Here is a 22471-nt window from a genome sequence, read left to right on the forward strand (position 1 = left end):
GATAATTATGTTGATATGATTTGCATTTTAAGCGTAAAAAGAGATAATTTGTTATTGCACATCATCGCTGTTATCACGTGAATCAGGTCATTCCGTCAAAATACATTAATTATGAATCATACAATATGGAGGAACGATCAGTTTGTTGCATTTGACGTCTTTGAGGGGTTGAGAGAGAGAGAGAGAGAGAGAGAGAGAGAGAGAGAGAGAGAGAAAGTTTCGTGGTTGGTGTCGTTGTTAAGATCGTGTAGTGTTTGTGGTTTTCCGGAATAGAGAGAGAGAGAGAGAGATGAGAGAGAGAGAGAGAGAGAGAGAGAGACGACGAGAGAGAGAGAGAGGAGAAAGGAAGAGAGAGAGAGGATGGAGACAGTGAGACCTTGAAAGCTTGAGACCTGCGAACATACACACGAGCAATATATATATATATATATATATATATATATATATATATATATATATATATATATATATATATATATACATATATATATATATATATATATATATATACTATATATATATATATATATATATATATATATATATATATATATATATATATATATATATATATATAATACCCATTTCTTGTCAATTTTCGTTTTAGATATTAACTTTCATATCTGATATTTAGTGAAAGTACCATGTGAAAAATTAAATATATGGAACTATTGACATTAGAGTTACACACGATGAATGAGGACCATTGGCATTATAGCTTGACGTGACTTATCGAAACGATTGCATTATAGCTAGAAATGTTACAAAAATTACGGAAACAGGATCAAGGCACTATGTAACTAAGAAGGGAAATGAACGCGAGGAAAAAATTTGTAAGTGAAAATGAAATGAAATCAGTTCTAAAAACAGTTTTGAGAATTCAAAGTCGTCCAATAGGCGAGTTTTCTCCCTCACCTTCGTTTGGGGATTTCATGAACATCTTGCTTTTAGGCAACCGAAATAGACAGTCAAATGAAGTAAGAAAAAAATCAAGACAAAAATGAGTAGAATAGAACAACTCCTTCATCTGTAGACGAAAACTAGACTACAAATATTAAAAGAGTAATTCATAAACTATTCATATTTCCTTCGAAATATACTGGTAAAAACCATATGTTCAGAACAAATAAATAAACAAAGTTTTCGTACACATTTTTTGCAATCAAATTAGCTAAACCGAAGTTACCACTGATCTCGGAACAAAAGTCTTATCGACCAAATACGGGATATTTTCGCCCACCAAGGGTTCCACAACCTTTACTAAAAACTCCTCTTCACAGAGGTGCATGACAACATTTGCTACTGAAGTAAATTGCATCTTATCTGATATCTCGATTGTCCCCTAGATGGAATTTCCCGGCTCTTGAACCTTCACAAAATGTCAGAGAAACAATAAAAGAAGCAAAAAATGCGCCGAAGTTCCTGCCAGGAAATCGAGTTTTCTGTACAGTGTTTAATGCTGTATGAAACTCTGTCACGGCCCATGTGACTCAGCCGCGGCATATAAAACTTTCAGACATGGCCCGGTGGTGGCCTGTGTTGTTGGCACCTATGGTGGTGCCTGACGCACGATCGTGGCTAACTTTAATCTCAAATAAAATAAAAACTACTGTGGCTAGAGGGCTGCAATTTGGTATGCTTGATGATTGGAGGGTGGATGATTAACATACCAGTTTGCGGCTCTCTGGCCTCGGTAGTTTTTCAGATCTGAGGGCTGACAGGAAAAGTGCAGACAGACAGACAAATAGACTATCTCAATAGTTTTCTGTTGTAGAAACCTAAAAAAAATAAAAATAAAAAGATATTGTTAAAAGAGACATAAAAAAAGGAAAAATTATTGCAAAAAGGGAGAGCAGCCAAGGTAACTCCCAAGGGTCACAACAAATAGAATTCACATGATTGTGCAGATCAGCTGTTATGAACGAGGAGTTCGGTGGGCCTCGAAATATGCCCGAATTGTCGACAGGATTTTCCTCTATTCGGATCGATCAAAACTTCTAGGACGAGAGAGAGAGAGAGAGAGAGAGAGAGAGAGAGTACTCATTAACGCGAGGTTAAATCTTCTGTTAACATATGTGCTTCTCTTGGTAAATATAGTTTGCTAAACAAAACAAAGCACACACACACACACACACACACACACACACACACATATATATATATATATATAGATTATATATATATATATATATATATATATATATATATATATATATATATATATTATTATAGACTATTATATATATACTTTTAGGGCACAATTTTTCACGGATACAACATTCATTGAATAGAATGGCTTTTTCACTGTTAACCAGCTTTTTTGAAATTACTTCATATTTTCTAATTATTTTCTTCACTTCATTGTTCAGGTTACTAATGGACACATAATGTTTCCTCAACATATAAGTATTGACGTTATCAAGAGTACTGATACAAATATGAACCTGCATGCGTTTTGTGACGTCATGAGGACGGAAAGGTAGTACAGTTGCCAAAGACCTAGTTTTAAGTATTTACAAAGACTATAGTGTAAAATAAAGTAAGGCAAATAAATATGTTAACAATAGAAATTATATTATAAGTTGGTAATAAGTTATTATATACACATTATATATAAATATATATTAATTACATATATGTTTAATTTACTGAATATCATTGTGCGCTCCTGTCCGCGTGTGGTGTTCTTGTAACACGAGGGCAAGGATCTTTCTGCCTCGCGTTGGATGTTAAGGTTGGGGCGTTTCAACTTATGATATAATTTCGGCTGTTAACTTATTTATTATACACACGCACACACACACACACACACACACACACACACACACACATATATATATATATATATGTGTGTGTGTGTGTGTGTGTGTGTGTGTATAATTAAAGCTTAATAATACTGTTCCTAGATTGAGGAAAAATTAATACTAGTGTTACTTCCAGCTATTCACTACTATGAGATTCAGGGTCTCTGTAACACGGTTTTTTGGACTTTGCTCCTTGTCAAAGCATCGGGTGTAGCTGAAAGTTGACATATGTATATTTTACAACCACACAAATTTTATCAGCATTATCAATAACCTAAACCCAATAGTTTTAGTTTTTAAAGAGTAAAAATGATCTAGCCGACGCCATGGCCAATGATTACGAGCCAAGAGTCGAAAAACATTCATTACGTAAGCAAGGTACACACCTTTTGACGAAATGTTGCCCTGTGCATCCACCAGACAGAAACTCCATCGGCTCTGAAACCCAAAGACTTTATGAATGGCGGAACAATACATAGAAGTGGGAGGGGTATCTGTGCTAGCGTAGTAATACTACTGTAGCAGTAGTGCCGCAACAGTATAACAGAATATACATGAATTAAACGTTTAGGCCAACTGCTGGGATCCTTGAGGATCATTTAGCTCTTCTTACAACTACTTGAGAAATGAGTTTTTAAAGCTAGAAGTTAGATTTTCTAATACAACAATGCCCATGATAGCCTTCAGTGTTATCCTGAATTATAACGAGGCCAAGGTGGGTGGAGCCTCATGAAGTCATCATTCTGACGATAATAATTGGTGAAGGTTTAAAGCCAAAATTCGGTACCGGCAATTTTTTTCAGTAAATAGGTAGATAGCCGATAAATAAAAATTGCTTGACATTGGATATAGCAGTTATCAAATCAAGCTTGTCTACTATGTTTTTGAAAATTACCAACTATTCCCTACTTCTTGTCAATCTGATTGTGACCTATAAAGTAGACTGTAATTTCTTAGGAAACTTATTTTGGGAGTTTGACTAATAATCGAAGTGTTTTTGTATTTATTAACATATTTTGTTGGTTTGTTCATTATGACAATTATCAGTGGAGAGGTTCCAGAGTTCATAAAGGTGTACTGCTTTGCTTGTATTTAAATTTGTATGTCATTGTTGCCAGAGGTTTAGCCTTCGTTACGTATAGCCAATCATCCATCGAGAAAGAGGGAAGAAATGCTGTCATAAGTTACGTAACGAGTGCGTTCGAAACCTTTTCTCTCAGTAAGTTGGCCCGTCTTCAAAAAAAAGTCACTTTTACATTATAAGTACCAAATTTATTCAACCTACGTAGTGCAGAATACACTCAAAATTTATGTGTTGATATAATATGTATTCTGAATAAGCGTTATATTTATGAAATGCATAGATAAAAGGTTATTGCGAAAAAACCGTGTTACAGAGGCCCTGAATCTCATAGTAAGTATATCAAGTTATATTTTGCCAACAAATAGTACTTAAGTGGACTCTAGAACTATATAGGGTAATTCCTTGGGGGTCTGGAGTCAGGTTAGGAATCCTTGGTGTAAATTAATTCTGCAGCGTGCATAGAGGTGTTAGCCATTGGTGTGGTGATGGTGCTTTGTGATGACAGTATGAAGTAGGAATGTGCAAGTTCCAGAGATTCAGCTGTTCATGTAGGCTTTGCTTTGCGTTTTCTTGGGAATCCAACTTTGCTAGATAAAACAGCTAATAACTGAAAAAATGAACAGAATGTATTGATAAAATGAAATCTGTAGAATTATAATTCTGTTCGTGATTTTCTGGATGGAAAGCCAGTAAAAAAAAATGTAAAAAAATCGCCGAAGTTTCTTCTTCGAAGTCGAGTTTTCTGTAAAAAGTATTATTAAATCCACTAAAAATAGATCTATCTTTCGGTGGTCTCCGTATAATGCTGTATGAGCCGCGTCCCATGAAACTTTAACCAAGGTCCGGTGATGGCCAGTCCTATATCGTTACCAGACGCATGCTTATGGCTAACTTTAACCTTGAATAAGGTAAAGAAAAAAAATCCTGACTTGACGGTTGCAATATGATATGTCTGATGACTGGAGGGTGGATGATCATCATACCAATTTGCAGCCCTCTAGCCTTCGTAGTTTTTAAGATCTGATAGCGGACAGAAAAAGAGCGGACTGACAAACAAAGCCATCTCAATAGTTTTCTTTTACAGAGAACTAACACGACTACTTGAACTAATAAATCTCATTTGTTTGGTGGCGGTAATACTGAGAAAGGGAAACGTTATAGCCAAAAGTAAAGTGTTAAAAAAGAACTGCTATTTGTTAAGAAATTCTTCTCACTAACTTTAAATATCGGTATGAAGGTTCAGAGGGATCACGATTCCAGAGTTTCCATATTTTGTGTCGTTAGATATAATATTTGGGGAAGTCGGCTGAAGCTTACATTCTAGTTATTATTAAAGCACTTGAAGCGAAGATGAGAGAGAGAGAGAGAGAGAGAGAGAGAGAGAGAGAGAGAGAGAGAGAGAGAGAGTCTGTTATGAAATTCCAGCCGCATCCAATCAGTGTTGCTTACATAGACCAAAACTTGGTTGGCTCAGTCAGCCATATTCTCAGAGAGAGAGAAAGAGAGACGCGGGATGAACCCTAAAACAGTAACTCTTAACCTTTAGTAATATATACTTTTTAGGATATGTATATATATATATATATATATATATTATATATATATATATACTATATATATGTAGTGTGTGTGTGTGTGTGTGTGTGTGTATGTGTGTGTGTGTGTGTCCATATAAATAATACAAACACACACACACATATATATACATATATTGAGAGAGAGAGAAGAGAGAGAGAGAGAGAGAGAGAGCGAGAGAGAGAGAGAGAGAGAGAGAGAGATAATTCCTAATATTCATTTTGTGTAACTCAGCTATCAGTATGAGGCAATAACAGTCCTGAAATGTTTCTTACTTATGTAAATATATGATATATATATATATATATAGATATATATATATATATATATATATATATATATATATATATATATATATATCCATTCAGGAAATCGCAGACAACCATATCAGAAGAAAACATTTATTAAGAGACGTTTTGCACATACAATGTGCATCTTCAGTCTGTTGAGATAAAAACACATACATATTAGTATTCAATAATAGCAGGATTCTTAATATAGTAAAAAGACTAAAATTAACTTATAATTGACATAAAGGACTAAAAATTGACAAGTAAAACTAAGAAGTAAAAAGTACAAATAAAAAACAAATACCAAGGCGCAACCAACCGTTAGTTGGGAAGGAAGGAGGTAGAATGACTAGACTTGGGCAAGAAGTTAAAACGTTGACTATGCCAGATAAAACGGAGAAGATGAAACTCCACTATTCAAAGAGGGAACAAGACGTTTAATATATAATGTATAATGACTCTAGAGTGGTTATGTAATCAGAGTCTTTAAGCGAGCCTAAAATAGAGAAGTGTTGTTTCTTCAGCTCTATCTTGCAATTGATTGCGTGGTTTTTTATGTTTGAGTGTTCAGGCCTACTTAATTTTTGACCGGTCCTAAAACTAAAGCCCATGTGACTGCAGTATGTATGTGTTTTTATCTCCTATGATAGGATTTCACAATTGAGGGAAAATAATTAATAATAATATGATAGGATTTCACAATTGAGGGAAAATAATTAACAAATGAATAAGGGTTTTCCTATGATAGGATTTCACAATTGAGGGAAAATAATTAATAATAATATGATAGGATTTCACAATTGAGGGAAAATAATTAACAAATGAATACGGAACATTTACAAGCATTTAATCACTATTGTGCAATATAAATAGATTATGGATCATAGATTCAGAAAAAAGACATACAAGCATTATTCCAGCAGCCTCAAGGTCCTCTGAATTTCACACCGTTCGCATGTTGATGCTTTCGGTGCCAAGGCATTGAGACAGGTTTCAAAATACTTTACTTGAAAATAATACCAGAAAGTTTTAACACAAAAGAATAATTGCGAAAAATAAATCGAACAAATAAAATGGAATTACAGAATACTTCTTTAAAAAACTACGAACTCGAAGTTCCAAATACTACAGGGACACAAGAAGACAATTAAATTTCCGAATAACAAGCCAGTGTTTTTAACAAGTGAATTATTTCCTTGCCAGCAGACGACGTAGTTCTTTTCTTCGGCCTGAAATCTAACTTTCCTGTGAACAGGACAAAGGGATTCCCAGAATCGCTTCTCTTTCTCATCAGGAGCTAAAAGGAAATCAAGCGAAGCCTATGAAGACAGACTCGTGGAAAAGAAAACAGACAGGTGACACAAATGCGGAAGAACAACCGCCAACAACCCCCCCCCCCCCCCCCTCTTCTCTCTCTCTCTCTGGCACTGAAAACATCTCTGAATGAATTGAAAATGGATATTTAGTGTCGTAAAATAAATAGTTTCCAAAAGACCAATTTGAATTTCACTTAAAATGTAGTTTCTTTTTCAATACATCTGAAGAGGGAATGTCTTCTTCAGTTGAACGGGAAGAACTTTATCTCAAGTTACGTGGGGATTCAGGAATCCCTAGTGGTATAAATGCATTGAAACTTCCGTCATTCACAACTGGAACATAAGCTCGAAATTCGGATCAATTAATATAATGTCATCTAAATTCATATGACACCCCATCTCGAAGGCCAACTTTCCTGATGTAAGAATCAAACATAATTGTTCCAGGAAAATAGAAATCGTTGATTCTTCCTACCGTGTCCTCGAACCTATGTTGATACGTTTTTAGTATTTGATTTCCCTTTCTTATTACTTTGAAGAGAGCAGAGGCGGTAATCCAAATGGATAAGGCAATGAAAGAATAAAAGTAGTTTAATAGGAAATGGAAGGTGGGACAACAGAACATACCCACCAGTACCTTCATGATATAAGGATTTTTTTTTTTTTTTTTTTTTTAACTTGTGTCTGGACTGAACAATCTTTAACAGAATTGAAAATGATAAATTCTTTGACGTTGACGCCAGATGAATTTGTTCCTTATGGCAAGAGGAGGTAAAAACTAAAGACACTCCATCAGCCCAATGTCTGTCATAAGGATGCTGCAGATTGGTTATCATGACGACAGAGAAGGTTTCATGCCGCCGAATCTGTTGATTAAGTCTTTGTTGTCTGATCTGTTAATAGTAACACCAATAAAGCAACTCAGACTTTGTAGGTTCCTAGATCATTGTTTGATGTCAAGTTTTTCCTTATTTAGGGAATTTTCTAACAACAAAAGTGTCATTACTTTTTATATAACAATCAAGTCTTGTTCGTGAACAAAATGAAGAACTTAGGAGCAGTTCGCTTACCCGCAAGCTATAACTGCTGGGAACTGCCGCATATATGTACATAAAAAATAAAGACAGTAGTTAAAAAAAACACAAAGTAATTAATTTTACGTACATCCAATGTCTCCCGATTTAAGTTTGAACAACCCCTTACCCCTCCATTACTACCCCTCCCGTGTAGATAACCTTCACGTTATTGGACGTTTCATATAACTGGTCAATATACATCCCTGTAAATGCTGCTCTGCTGACCACGATATATATCAGCGCCATTATTCCCACATTTCTAGGACACCAACGATTCCGGATTTTTCAGCTCTTCCTCACCTCTGCTCCTTTCACAAACCTTTTGCATTTCTTTTCATTTTAACATATCATACTTAGTGTATGTCTCTTCCTTTTTAAATTTAACAGATGATAATTTCCCAGGTCAACAATACTCATTTGTGATATAGGAGTTAAATTATGAATGCAGTTGTGGTTAACGAGTCTGTTTCTCTGTTGAAAAGACACACATTCACATATAATAAATATATATATATATATATATATATATATATATATATGTATATATATATATATATATAATATATAATATATATATATATATATTATATATATATAATATATATATATATATATATATATAATATACTATATATATATATATATATATATATATATATATATGTGTGTGTGTGTGTGTGTGTGTATGTACATATACACATATTCCACATATATTCCTCGAGAAGCAAAATGCTCAATGCTTCTCATAAAGTCATAAGGTTTGGAATCCTTACTTATTCCTTTTTATTTTGCATTTTCATCACTATTCTCATCGTGTTGTCGAAGAATCGCAAATGACTTGTCAGTTTTCTGTTTTCCCTTTGTGGAATCCGTAAAATATCAGAACTTCTGCTTCCTTTGTTAAAAACAGTGTTCGAAGGTTGTCACAAATGTCGAAATAGTTACACGTTCTATTGGGGTGATTGTGTATTTGGTGACATTTAGGTAATATTGATCTAAAATAAATAAAAAAAAAATACCAAGAACATGGGAGCTGTCAAACACTGAGGAGAGAGAGAGAGAGAGAGAGAGAGAGAGAGAGAGAGAGAGAGAGAGAGATTTAAGTATTTCTTCGCATCCATTGAAAAGTAGGCAAATACAATAAGAAATATAAAAAATAAATAGTTAACTGAATTATTGAACAGTATGATAGTAAGATCTGTAAATGGAAAAGATTTGTGAAAATCAACCGTAGGACCAAAACTATAAAATCAATTGTGGGACGAAAGGACCTTTAACTGTCCGAACAAGGTGCTGCGATAACCTGCTCAACCAAGACTGTTTTCAGTTCAATATAAGTTGCTCTTAAGATACCAAACGACTCTGCAATGTAGAACAAAACACTTATTGCCTGGCGCATGCGTCATCTGATCACATTACGTTCAAACACCGTTATTACACAAACATGGCGATTTTAATTAATCACGCAAACGAAAGGCGTTAATTGAGGGGCTGATGAAAATGGCAACAAACATTAGTTGTCACGTTCTGGCTGTAATAGGTCGTAATAAACGCCCAAATCTACTAAAGAAAGTAAGACAAACTGAAAGACAATGATTGTCTTTTGACTAGTTTCGAAATTCCCACATATTTTCTGGCTGTTTTTTCGATTTATTTTTTTATTGGTAATGTATCATTTATGGTCTTTTTATGCATGAGTGTTAGATACTTGCCCTGACTTTTTTTTCTTTACCTGTCGACAAGCTTTAAAAATAATTTTGTAAAATGAAAGCTCTTGAAATTCGTAACATACCAAACGTAGCCAACTTTATGGAACATAAGCCCATGCTAGCATTAGATTGCTTTACTAAACAAAAACACAGATGGAATTTCTTCTTCACAAACCAGTTTTTAGTATACGGGAGACTGAATGAAGGCGTTGCTGTATCAAATGTATACCAATTCAAAAAGTTTTATTTATTTCCTTGGGACATATTCTTTTATATATCGCCTTTTTTTTCTATCACAATCATCCAATTCGACTGTGGTTTTTATGGGGATGGGGGAGGGGACCGTTCCGGGATCATGTTCTTATGATTATGGATACAATTTCCGCTGGCATATCCCATATCTTTCTTATTTCTATTTTCAGATCTTGATACTTATCAATCTTTTCTCTTTCTTTCTCATCTACTCTGGTGTCCCATGGTATTACTACATCAGTGAGTGATACTTTCTTCTTGATTTTGTCAATCAACATCACGTCTGGTCTATTGGCAAGTGTCACCCTATGTATTCTAATACCATAGTCCCCGAGGAACTTTGTCTAATCATTTTCTATCACTCCCTTAGGTTGGTGTTCGTACCACTAATTAGCTGGTGTTTCTTGAACAAGCTCCAGTGGAGGGCTTTTGCTACTGAATCATGCCTCTTTTTGTACTGGTTCTGTGTAAGTGCTACACATTCTCTTGCATTGTGGTTTATGGTCTCGTTTTTCCTGCATATAGGTGAGATGTTATTCCAATCTATCGTTCTTGGATATCTATATCCTAGAGCCTGATCCTGTGCCGCCGTTAGCATTCCTTCGGTTTCCTTCTTGATTTTTGTGTTTGTATGGTGTCGTCCTTGAGCTCTCCCCTCTGTAGCCATTGCCATGTTTCATCGCTGGCCAGTTATTTAGTCTGTCTCATATATTGTCTTCTGGGTTGTTGTGCCATTCCTCTGTTCTATTTTTCATTCTCCTTTCTCTGTATATTTCAGGGTCTTTGTCTACTTTTCTCAGTCCTTCCCATGCACTTCTTAGCCCCTCGTTTTCACTGGTTTTCAGATATTGCCCAAGTGCTCTGCTCTCGATGTTGACGCAGTCCTCTACGCTTAGCAGCCCTCTCCTTCCTTCCTTTCGTGTTATGTATTGTCTGTTTGTATTTGCTTTGTATACTGTCATTTGTTTCCTAGTTTTCTGGCCTATGCTGCGGAGTTCAGCCTTCGTCCACTCCGCTACTCCTGCGATGTATCCGATTACTGGTACTGCCCATGTGTTTATGGCTTTTATCATTTTTCCGGCGTTGAGTTTTGACTTGAGTATCACCTTAAGTCTTAACATATATTCTTTCCTGATCGTGTCCTTCATCTCTTGGTGTTTTATATCTTCTCCTATTACTCCTAGGTATTTGTATATGTATGATGTTATTCCCATCTGGTAGCTTTATCCCTTCAGTCCTTGTTACTTTGCCTTTTTGTATGTTGACCAAAGCATATTTTTCTATTCCAAACTCGATCTTGATGTCCCCACATAGAATCCTTATAGTCTGGATTAGGGTATCTTATTATTATTATTATTATTATTATTATTATTATTATTATTATTATTATTATTATTGTTGTTGTTGTTGTTGTTGTAAATAAATGAACACACTTCTTCAACAATAAAACTCGAATCAATTGCAATTACAAACTTCAGGCAACTTCTTTGACGAAAATGTCTTCACAGTATTTCTTACTTCATTTTGACGTTAATTCTTCGTCCCTGCTACTGAGGTGAAAACTTACTATTCCATAGTATTATTCTAATATAACAACACATTTTTTCTGAGGATTTTTACCTTGTAAATAACACTATAATAAGATTACTTGTTTTCATTACACGTATATCTGATATTTCGATATCATTTGACATCATTAAAGAAAAGTTTTGTAAGAATTTTGAAAGAGTCTTCCGACGGATTTTCCTTCAATAGAAAGACGGCGATAATGAAGCTTCTCTCAGTTATATTTATCGTCACCGACTCTTGATCAGTGATTTAACCATGGTAATATCCTTTTGCTTAAGTTGAAGAATATTTGCATATTCGATAGTCTCTCAATGTTGCAAATCATTATCTTACTCCTGTTCACTGAAAAATATTTCGAAGGTAAGAAAAGTATCATGCTTTGCAGCTGTATAAAGTGTTCACCCTGGATGCATTATGTGCAAGACTTATCAAAGGTGATGAAATGATTAACTTCAGGAACTGTTCTCCTTTTGATCTTTTTGTAAGCACGAATATGATAAAAGATAAGGGTTAAGATAATGAATCTTACGTGGCGTGAAACATTCGTGACGCGAAAGATAAGAAGTTGATGCCTTGAAACGCGAATATATATATATATATATATATATATATATATATATATATATATATATATATATATATATATATATATATATATATATATACATATACGATATATATAATATATATATATATTATATATATATATATATATATATATATATATATACATATACATATACATATACATATATATATATATATATATATATATATATATATATATATATATATATATATATATATATATATATATATATATATATATATATATATCTATATATATATATATATATATATATATATATATATATATATATATATATGTATATACATACACTTTTTACAACCGGATGTAGGTAATCAGTATAATCTAAATAAACGACTAAGACACATTACAAGGTAATCCTCCAGCTATCTCGTAAAACAATAACGACAACACCAATAATTACATTACACTTACAATAAAAATAAAGAGCGAACATGAAACCGGACCGATTCCCTCAAAAACCGAGGCAAATCATTTTCCAAGAACTCTGAGAGTTCTTAAGGGCAAATGGAAGGCCAGTTGCCTCCCTACAAAGAACGACTCCATTGTTCTCCGCGATGAATGCCCGCGATATTTTTCAATTTTAATTCGAAGTCTTTCCTTTCTCTCTCCTGGACATTTCCTGTATAGCAGCGTTGCTCTCTCTCTCTCTCTCTCTCTCTCTCTCTCTCTCTCTCTCTCTTCCAAGCAACCGTATATTCTGCAAATTAAATGCAAGGCACTAGATTCGACCGATTTTTCTCCCATATATATCTATTTAAAGCGAAGCAGAGGAACAAGAAAAGAATGAAGACTTAACTGACCGATAATGTCTGCCCACAAAGGAAGCGAAGTCTTTCATTTTAGCTGATACTGGCAGTCAGTTATAATGTTTTTCTGTAGATTTTCAATGGATTAGAAGGTGAATTGGAAACTTGACTCACAAAGGTGACCAAGCTTGTCAATACACTTCCCCATTTACTCTATTTAAGAGCCATGGGAGCTCCAAAGATAGCGTGGAACTGTATGTAGCTGTAACTGTAATTATTTATGCACTTTTCCACCAAGAAAGTCTCTTAAGGCCACATTTAGCTGTATTGTTCTTTACTGGTGTGTTATACAGCTCCATTTAACATATAATAATGTTAAGTTTGTGGGTAGGACAAGGGTCATTTCACAAAGGAATATTTTGCCTACATACTATTCTTCATCCCCTCCCCACCTCTCTTTCAGTTAAGGGGCTCATGGAATGGCAATTCTTTAATTCTGTACTGTAAACTGCCTCTTTCATCGGAGTAGGGTTGGCTGCGAATAAAGGTTATTGATGATTCGACAATAAACGGTCGATACGTCAATCTGGATATTATATGATTTTATCGAAGATATAAAACCCTTTTGAAGTGTCATTGCCGATTTCACTTACTAGACCTTTTCCGTCGATAATACAATCTCTTGTTATTTAGTTTTGTTTGTGGTAGAAAAAGTGTCTGGTTATATTTATTCTAATTATAAGTGAAGTAACCAGAAATAAAAGTAAGTGCTAAAGTAGATTTCATTGGACTAAAATCTTACTTTGATTTAGATTTTTGTTCAAATGTAGAATGTTATTTCATAAAAATCAATTATATATATATATATATATATATATATATTATATATATATATATAATATATATATATATATATATTTATACATAGCATCACGTTTTATATACGTCGTGATCAAGTTATTCATATATATATATATATATATATATCTATATATATATATATATATATATATATGTGTGTGTGTGTGTGTGTGTGTGTGTGTGTGTGTGTGTGTAATATAATTTCTTTGGTAGATCATCATATAGCGTCTGAAAATAGTGCATCGTTGCTTAGAATTCTATATTGATTATTCATAGAAGCAAGATCGGATAATGTTGAGAGGAAAAGTTTGGAAAGACCACCGAGAGAGGCGGGGATGGGGGCTGAATGCATGAGGTGAGGGGAAGCATAAGAAAGGAGTAGGATGAGGGAAAAGTAGGAAAGTCAGGGGAACAGTTCACTGAGGAGTCTCTGTCAGCAAAAGAAGTGGAACCCAAAGCGATGCGCCTTCCTCGGAAAAAAAGAAGAAAAAAAAAACGTTTATGGTATCGAAACGGAAGCAATTGACATCTTCCCTATTCCAAAGTAAAGACAGAGAAAGTAACGTAGCGTTTGATAAGGAAATGTGCTTTATGAAGAGTTGCATTGTAAGCAATTCAAGTGGAAAATGCACTCGAGACTTCTCAACCTGAATCCTGAGATGGTTGTTGACTTAAATGATCGTTAACTCGGTTCATTTCTTGTTTGAAGAATCGACTTTGATTTATAATCTATCATATTTTTCGACGAGAATCATAATAAAGTCTAATTTTTTTTTATTCTTTGATAGGTATCTCATCTGGTCTTTTTTTTTTTTTTTTTTAACTTTTATTTCAAGATAATAAATTGGACTTCCTGGGGAGAATAGATGGATCTTATGTCGGTGGAATTTGAACGTCAGGCCCAAAGATATTCCTAACATTGAGGGGACATTAAATTAATGAAGACATTTAAATTAGGTTGGAAGCCAACTACATACTCATTTCCGACCAAGCCTGTTCGAGTTTCTTAAGAAGCTACCTAACGATTGGAAGTAAAGAATAAAAAAAATACTACCAGCGTTTAACAGCTGACACAAACACTACCAATGGCTTGAACTTCACACAAAAACTACTACAGCTGGAAGCTTACACAAAAAATCAACACCGGTTGCGAGTTTCACAAAATTGGAAGCTTACATAATAAAACTAACAATGGGTGGGGGCTTAATGAACAAATACTAATGCTTGGATTCTTACACAAAAACTACCAACTGTCGGAAGCTTATATAAAAAACTACCAATAGTTAGAAGCTTATAAAAAAAAACTACTAACAATTTAAATCCTAAACTAAAAACTACCAATAGCTTGAAGTTTACACTAAATAACTAACAAATTAAGTTTACACAAAAAACTACTATAATAAAAACGAAATCGTAATTATAACGGTATATAAATTAGAATGGAAAGGAAAACATAAATTTTATGGAATATAAATAACCTCTAGCGAAAATTTCCTCACCTTCACAAAAGCATAAAGCACCTGTCAGGTATTATATGAAGTCTTGTAACCAAGATAAAGCCCATAATTTCTTAACCATTTGGCTATCAAGAGATAAAGTTCAAAATATCTTAACCATTTGGCTATCAAGAGAGGTATAAGTTATTGCCGATGCTACTATGCATATCCCCGTCGAGTGCGGGGATTTGTTCTTAGCGTCGGCATCAACCCATCCCTACCAATGCAGATGATTAAGCGCCTCAGTGGCGTGATCGGTATGATCTTGGCTTGCCACCTCGGTGGCCGCGAGTTCGATCCTCGGGAATTCCACTAAGGTATGAGAGATGTGTATTTCTGGTGATAGAAGTTCACTCTCGACGTGGTTCAAACGTCATGTAAAGCCGTTGGTCCCGTTGCTGAATAACCACTGGTTCCAGGCAACGTAAAAACACCATACAAACCAAAACCAATGCAGCTTATTGGTATGTTGGAATTCTTATCACATCACCATGATACTTTATATACAGATATCGCACATAATCGCATTCGATGGGTAGCCTATATCTAGTGTAGAGTCGGCTTCAATTTACACCTCTTTATGACTCGTGTACCGGACCCTTTATTATGACAATTTCCCTCTTCGGTTTAAAAGTGTTTTCAGAGTATAATATATAGTACTAAAATTGCTACAGAATTATTTATTAATGGCTTATCTTCAACATAAATGTTTCCATTTGACTTGAAATAACTTTCACAACATTATTACTTTGCAATTTAACACAAATTTTAGTGAACTTAACAGCAACGCTTCCTCCTCACATCTCGAACCGTACTTATGCGACGAATGGTACTGTTTTTGCCGATTCATGACTCTTGGAACATCTGGCTCCAATCTGCTGAGCTTCAGTCGCAGCCAGAACATTGTTGCCTGATCATAAATACCACTGCCTTCTACAAAGATGTTAAATTGCGCCCATCCTAATCTGACGAGCGCCATTGTCAGAATTCAAGAGGATTTACAAAAATAGGAATATAGGATGTTTTGGCAAACACATTTTTAGAGCCACGTTTTCGCCTAAAATTTATCTGGTACCGACGGCCAAATTATCCTGCGGACCCCTTGGAACATTCCAAGGACCCCTGTGGGTCCGCTGACCACACTTTAAGAAACAATGATTTAGAGACCAAGGGTATTTAGGTATCATAGTTTCTGAGATTTATAAAAAAAATCTATATTAGAACACTATATAGGCTTCTATTTACGAAATTATATCAAGCAGCCTCACAATAAATTAGAAAAGAAAGGGAATTATAATAATAATAATAATAATAATAATAATAATAATAATAATATAATAATAATAATAATAATAATAATAATAATAAAGGTCCAGACAGTAACAGTGTTATAATGCAATGTGCCACAACATTCCGTAATGACTTCCCTTTGCGGGAGTCAAATTGCACGTTGCGAAATTCCATTATCAATCGTGGGAAGTTTTTTTTTTCGCGCTCAGCCGTTGTTGGGATAAAGTGCCGACATAAATGTGGGCCATTCGCTCATTCCCGCTGAGTGGTTGGACGCGATCAAGATAATAAAAGAGATTATTATTCGAAAGGAATTTGAACCATCGAAGGAAAGATTACGGAACGTGTAAGAAATACAGGCAGAATAATAATAATAATAATAATAATAATAATAATAATAATAATAATAATAATAATAATAATAATAATATAAAAAAGTAGTCATGTTATGTTTCTTCCAATAAATAAAAAAAAATTATTTTAAACCATGTTAGATATTCATGCATGTTGTATATGTTTAAATCCAATATAGTTACTGAAAAACATATTCCATAACGAATGATGACATGACACATTCAGTGACTGTTGAGAATAGCTGGAAAAGGCTCCTAAAAACAGCGATCCCGACTAGGGATTAAGCTTTGAAGTAGAAGAGGAAGTCGAGTCTTCTGTCTCTCTCTCTCTCCAGGACTCAAAGTATCCACCGAATAACAATAAATTTCCGTTATCCTACTTAACTGGCCGCCAAATATTTGACGGTGGATTAATTTGTGTGGTGCATATATAGTAAAATAATATCGCTGAAATTGCAGCAGAAAAAGTGTGTGAAAGACACGAGAGAGAAAGAGAGAATAAATACAATGCTCACATACAAAACTAATATTATATATTATAATATATATATCTATCATATATTATATATATAATAATATATATAATAATATATATATATACTATTATAGATATAATATATAATAACACCATATATATCTAATTAAAGGAAAGGCCCATTTAAAAACAGCAAAATATAGAGAAGAAAAAGGTTAAAAAAACTATATTTCAGAGGACTGCTGTCTATCCCTCTTCCCAGGTAGATGAATGAGAAAACGTTTACAGAAAAGGTGGGTATCTATACCACCAAGAGGCCCGACAATTTAGGTCACCAAGTAGGCAAGACCAATTTAGGTCACCCCCAGCTGATAATCTTCCTTTTAATCTATTCTTAAGCAGTTGGTTGAAATGAAAACCTTGTCGATCGTAATCTGAAATCCCATGCTCCTTTTGAGGATGTTCATTACCTGCCCCTCTTTTTATTAAGGCCGATTCCCATCATTTGACTCTTGTAACCGGCAAGTTGCTGCTATAAATTACACGTGACAAATTCCCAGTTTACTTACTTATGGTTTATGTTCATTTATCTGGTGAAAATAGCTGAGTTCTGTTTGGGCTGTAACCTAACCCTGGACCGTTTGTGTTAGTATTAATCTCGGGGAAGGGATTTACCTGTAAATCCGATGTAAGATTTGGTTCACAAGTGTCCCTGGCATGGGATTTGGTAAAACCCCAAGTGTCCTTGGGAGATTGCTTTTGCTTTGGTGGGACGTTTATCAGGGATTTGGCTAAGGTGTTTGGGTAAGTAAATGCAAAAGGGTTTCAGATTTTCCGAGTGGTCCCTGACGTCACAACCTCTGAACGTTCGGGTCCAGGTGAGGAATTTTTATTTTATTGTTGGGTGTATCTCCTGGTCTTGTCCTTTAGGGGGTCGGTGCTGGAAAATTACGTTTGCTTTGTGAATTCCTTTCTCAATTAAATGGTCCATGGGATTACTTTAAAGACGAAAGTTGCCTTCGCGGAAATTAGTTCAAATTCTTTTTCCAGGAAATCCTGGGAGGGAACAAATTCGTAAGGCTCTTAAGAACAGGTTCCTTTTCCTTTTCTTGATGTTTTAATAATTCAGAGACAACGACAGAATACAAATTTATCCATATATTACAGAAAACCAACGTTCTCACTGTCCCATACATTCCACTAACTTTAGCTATCACGACATGCTATCAGATAGGTGTTAGCCAAGCAACCGCGTTTCTTAAGAGCACCTTACAAAGAGGATTTTTTACCCAAGGAGGCTGTTCCAACCCTGAAACCTCTTATAGCTCATTGAACTGCCACTCTGTAATTCAATTGTATGTGGAAAAATCTATCATTTTAAACTTCTAAGTTCATCGCCTGTAAATTCCTCAGTCAAATGGTATACAACAACAATTCAGGATTCAGAACCCCGCCCCCACCCCCTTGTTATTTGACCAAAGCCTTCGTCATTGTTTTTTTTTTAAATCTAAATCTAAAATTGACTAAATGCTGTCTAAACAAGTGTGACAGACTAACAGACAGATACTCAAGGACAAAGGGACAGGACTCTCCACCATCCCAAACTGTTTTCGGCCAATTGGATTGAATGTGTTGACTTTTCGACCTTGTTTTGCCCCCCCTGAACACAGAATAGATGGTGCTTATTCCTTCTTATTTCCATGGCATATTGTTTTAAACTGTTTTTATTAATCAATCCCTTTTTAATTATGAGTTTTGTATATGGGTTACATCATTTGTTATTTTAAACTCTCACGTGGTCAGAAGGTTTTTATCAATATTTGTTTTTAAATATTTGTCTTCGAGCCTGTCCTATTTCCATTTGACCTCAACAAACAGGCTTCTGGAAAAGGTCGACTTTCCGAAGTCCAGTCTTCCGTGAAACAGTTCCAGACAACGGAACCTCCACCACAAAGCCGGAACACGTAGATGCCCCAAATAGGGACTTGGTTCCAGGAAACGCCCAGAGAATTCAGGAGGAACTGAGGAGGAATGAGAATTAATCCTGTGAAGGAGAGTTTTTGGACAATCCCGAAAGCAATGGGCGGGGGTTCCAAGGACGTGCCTATCCCTATTTCTTTCTCTCTCTTCTCTCCTTATATCAACGCTCCTTTCTTACCAGGGTGTTTTGCTGTGGTTGGGTTTGAAACCTCTCTTCTCTCTCACCCCTTCCTTAATAAATGGTAATTAAATGGGTGTCCTGTGAGCCATGGAAAATTCTTCTCTCTCTTCCTCTTTCTCTCCTCCTTCCTACTCGCTCACTCTAATCTCTCTCTCTTCATCTCTCTCCAAGGTGTCCTGCTACCAGGCCTAAAGCCTCCCCTGTATTAAGATTACCACCATTGCATATCCTCACTATATCTGGCCAGGCCTCCCTTTTAGGGATATTCACGTTCAAAATATGTTTTTAAGTCCCTTATTTCAAAAATCGAGTTCCTTCACTGAATCTGCATACCCGTTGGAAAAAGAAATCAAACGGCCGTAGCAGCTGTAAGGAAACATGCCATAATAAACATTTGCATGCCAAGATATGTAAAACCAGTTTCAAGAAAAAAAAACTATAGACTTTCGTGGGTATTCTTGAGTTGAATCGTATCTCCCAAGTCTTTAGCGGCCGGCGTAAAAACAGAAATGAAGCCCGAGGATAAAAAACGCGAGGAAAACTGTTTTTAACAATTTCCTGGGTTCTTTTTCACTGAATATTAAACAAAATGGAATCTTTTTCCTTTCGGTTTTTCACAGCACCTTGATTGAATGAAGGTAGGGGAGGAGGGAGGGGAGGGGCGAAAAGTATTCTGGTTTATCCATAATTGTTTTTGTTATCTATATTTTCTTTCGTTATAATGCAAAAACTTCAAACATTCAATTAATTTTAAATGTCTCCAAACTTTTTATTTTCATAGTCCAAGAAAGAAAGGGCTATAGGGCTGGTACTTGAAGTAACGATTGATTAACTTCCCTTTAAGCAATCACGGGAGTATCTAAAATTAAACAAAATTAAATCGTTTTTTTTTATTGAAATGAAGAACCTATGCTTGATAATCTACATATTACCACCAGTGCAGTGTCGAAGCATAAACTTTTCTGACATAACAGAGAATTTTAATTTGTCGTTTAATTGTTAATTCTGAAGTCTGTTTATTTTGTTTTCATTAGTTTTTTTTTATGCCATTTGCCTTTTGAAACTGGTAATGTTTGATGGAATTGAATGTATCTTTTTCATGCAAAAATAAAAGGACCTTATACAAACTGGCAAGGTAACCTAATAGAGTTATTTATTTTTAAGAGAAGGTTACCAGCTTTTAAACGTACAACCAGCTGGTATTTACTATAATAATGCAGTGTGCTGGCTTCTAGATCTTTTAATTACCCTGGCTTGCTCCCTGTCTGGCAACCCGCCTTCGTGGGGACCCTGACTGACCCGGACTCTGCTCGAACACCAACCGTTTGTTTACCAGGTGTTCCATTTTCCAGAACTTTTCAAGAATCCAGCACACACACATAAATTACCAGTTGGCCTCCCTCCCACCTATTCAATCATTTCTTTGATGCCTTGTTAAATCCATTTGTTTTTTTAAAAAAGAAACTCCATTAGATACCATCCAGTTTTAACTGAGGTCCTTTTAGTATTTGTACCATTGCATTTATTTTTTTTTGCCCACAGAACAATTGTGTATGTAATACACCAAACAAACACCACCTAAAGCCAGCCCTTCACACACACGCCACACACAACCAAACACCCACAACCACACACCCACACACATATAGATATAGTTATATATATATTATATATATAAATATACATATATAATTTATAATAATATTTATAGAATAATTATAACATTCACAAGGACTAGGCGTTTGTGGTTTTACCAGAACGTTAATGGAATTTCTGAAGATGAAACAAAATATTTACAGAATACTAACTTCTTTCTCTACAGCAAAGTTATTTCCAAGTACTTTTAAAATTGAATCAGTTACGATTTCGTGCGCGAATTTAAGTTGCCGGTGTGAAAATCCCCAGGACCCTAAATTAAGGTATGAACCAGTCCCAGTAGGACTATTATTCATAGTTCCTGATATTTCCAGAAATTCAATAATTGGTATAAATTAAAAGGAGCAAAATGATCAAATACATTAGATTAATTGTCCCCAGATTATTTAATTCGAGAATGCAAAATACTCTTGAATTTTCAATGAATGGTAATTTGGTCTTAAGGGAATTCAAAAGTTAAGTTTACTTATTTAAATGGAATCAGTTAACTTGAAGTATGTCGCAGAAAAGAAAATGTAATGGTCGAACTAGAGGACCCGAATAAACCCAACCAAGATGAACCAAGGTGGCTGGTATGAAACCCGGATGATAACCTGAGTCTGGTTCCCCTGATGTGCCTTTGTTACCCCAGAAGGAGGCTGTTATCGGAACTGGTAATTAACAAAACGGTTGGTTCCCGCTTAATTATGGTTCTGGGCACAATGGAACGCAAAAGGGTGTTGTGAGAGAGAGAGAGGAGATGAGGGAGAGACAGAAGAAGAGAGAGGACCCAAGTGTGTTAGAATTTCCAATTTTCCCGGCGACGGCAAATCTCTCGTTAATTAACGATTGTTGGGATCATGTTTGAAATCGAGATCAAAACATTCTGTTGACACTAGCCTTGAGAGTGTTTTTGCCACTTAGGCGGGGAGAGCAATGAATAGTTTCAAGGACGATATTAGTTCCACTGTTTTAAAGTCCGCTTGTATCTAGAACACGACCACCCGTAATTCATCGACACAAAACTCGAGAAACAGATAATGTCCTTTGGCTGGAAGGAAATGCATTTTTTATGTAATTACCTTGTAACTAGTTGGTACCCGAGGTAGGAGGATGAGGGGGATCTTGGGAGTAGGAGCTGTGGTTGGGTTATATATATATATATA

Source organism: Macrobrachium nipponense, chromosome 27, assembly GCF_015104395.2.
Source record: "Macrobrachium nipponense isolate FS-2020 chromosome 27, ASM1510439v2, whole genome shotgun sequence".
Lineage (NCBI taxonomy): Eukaryota > Metazoa > Arthropoda > Malacostraca > Decapoda > Palaemonidae > Macrobrachium > Macrobrachium nipponense.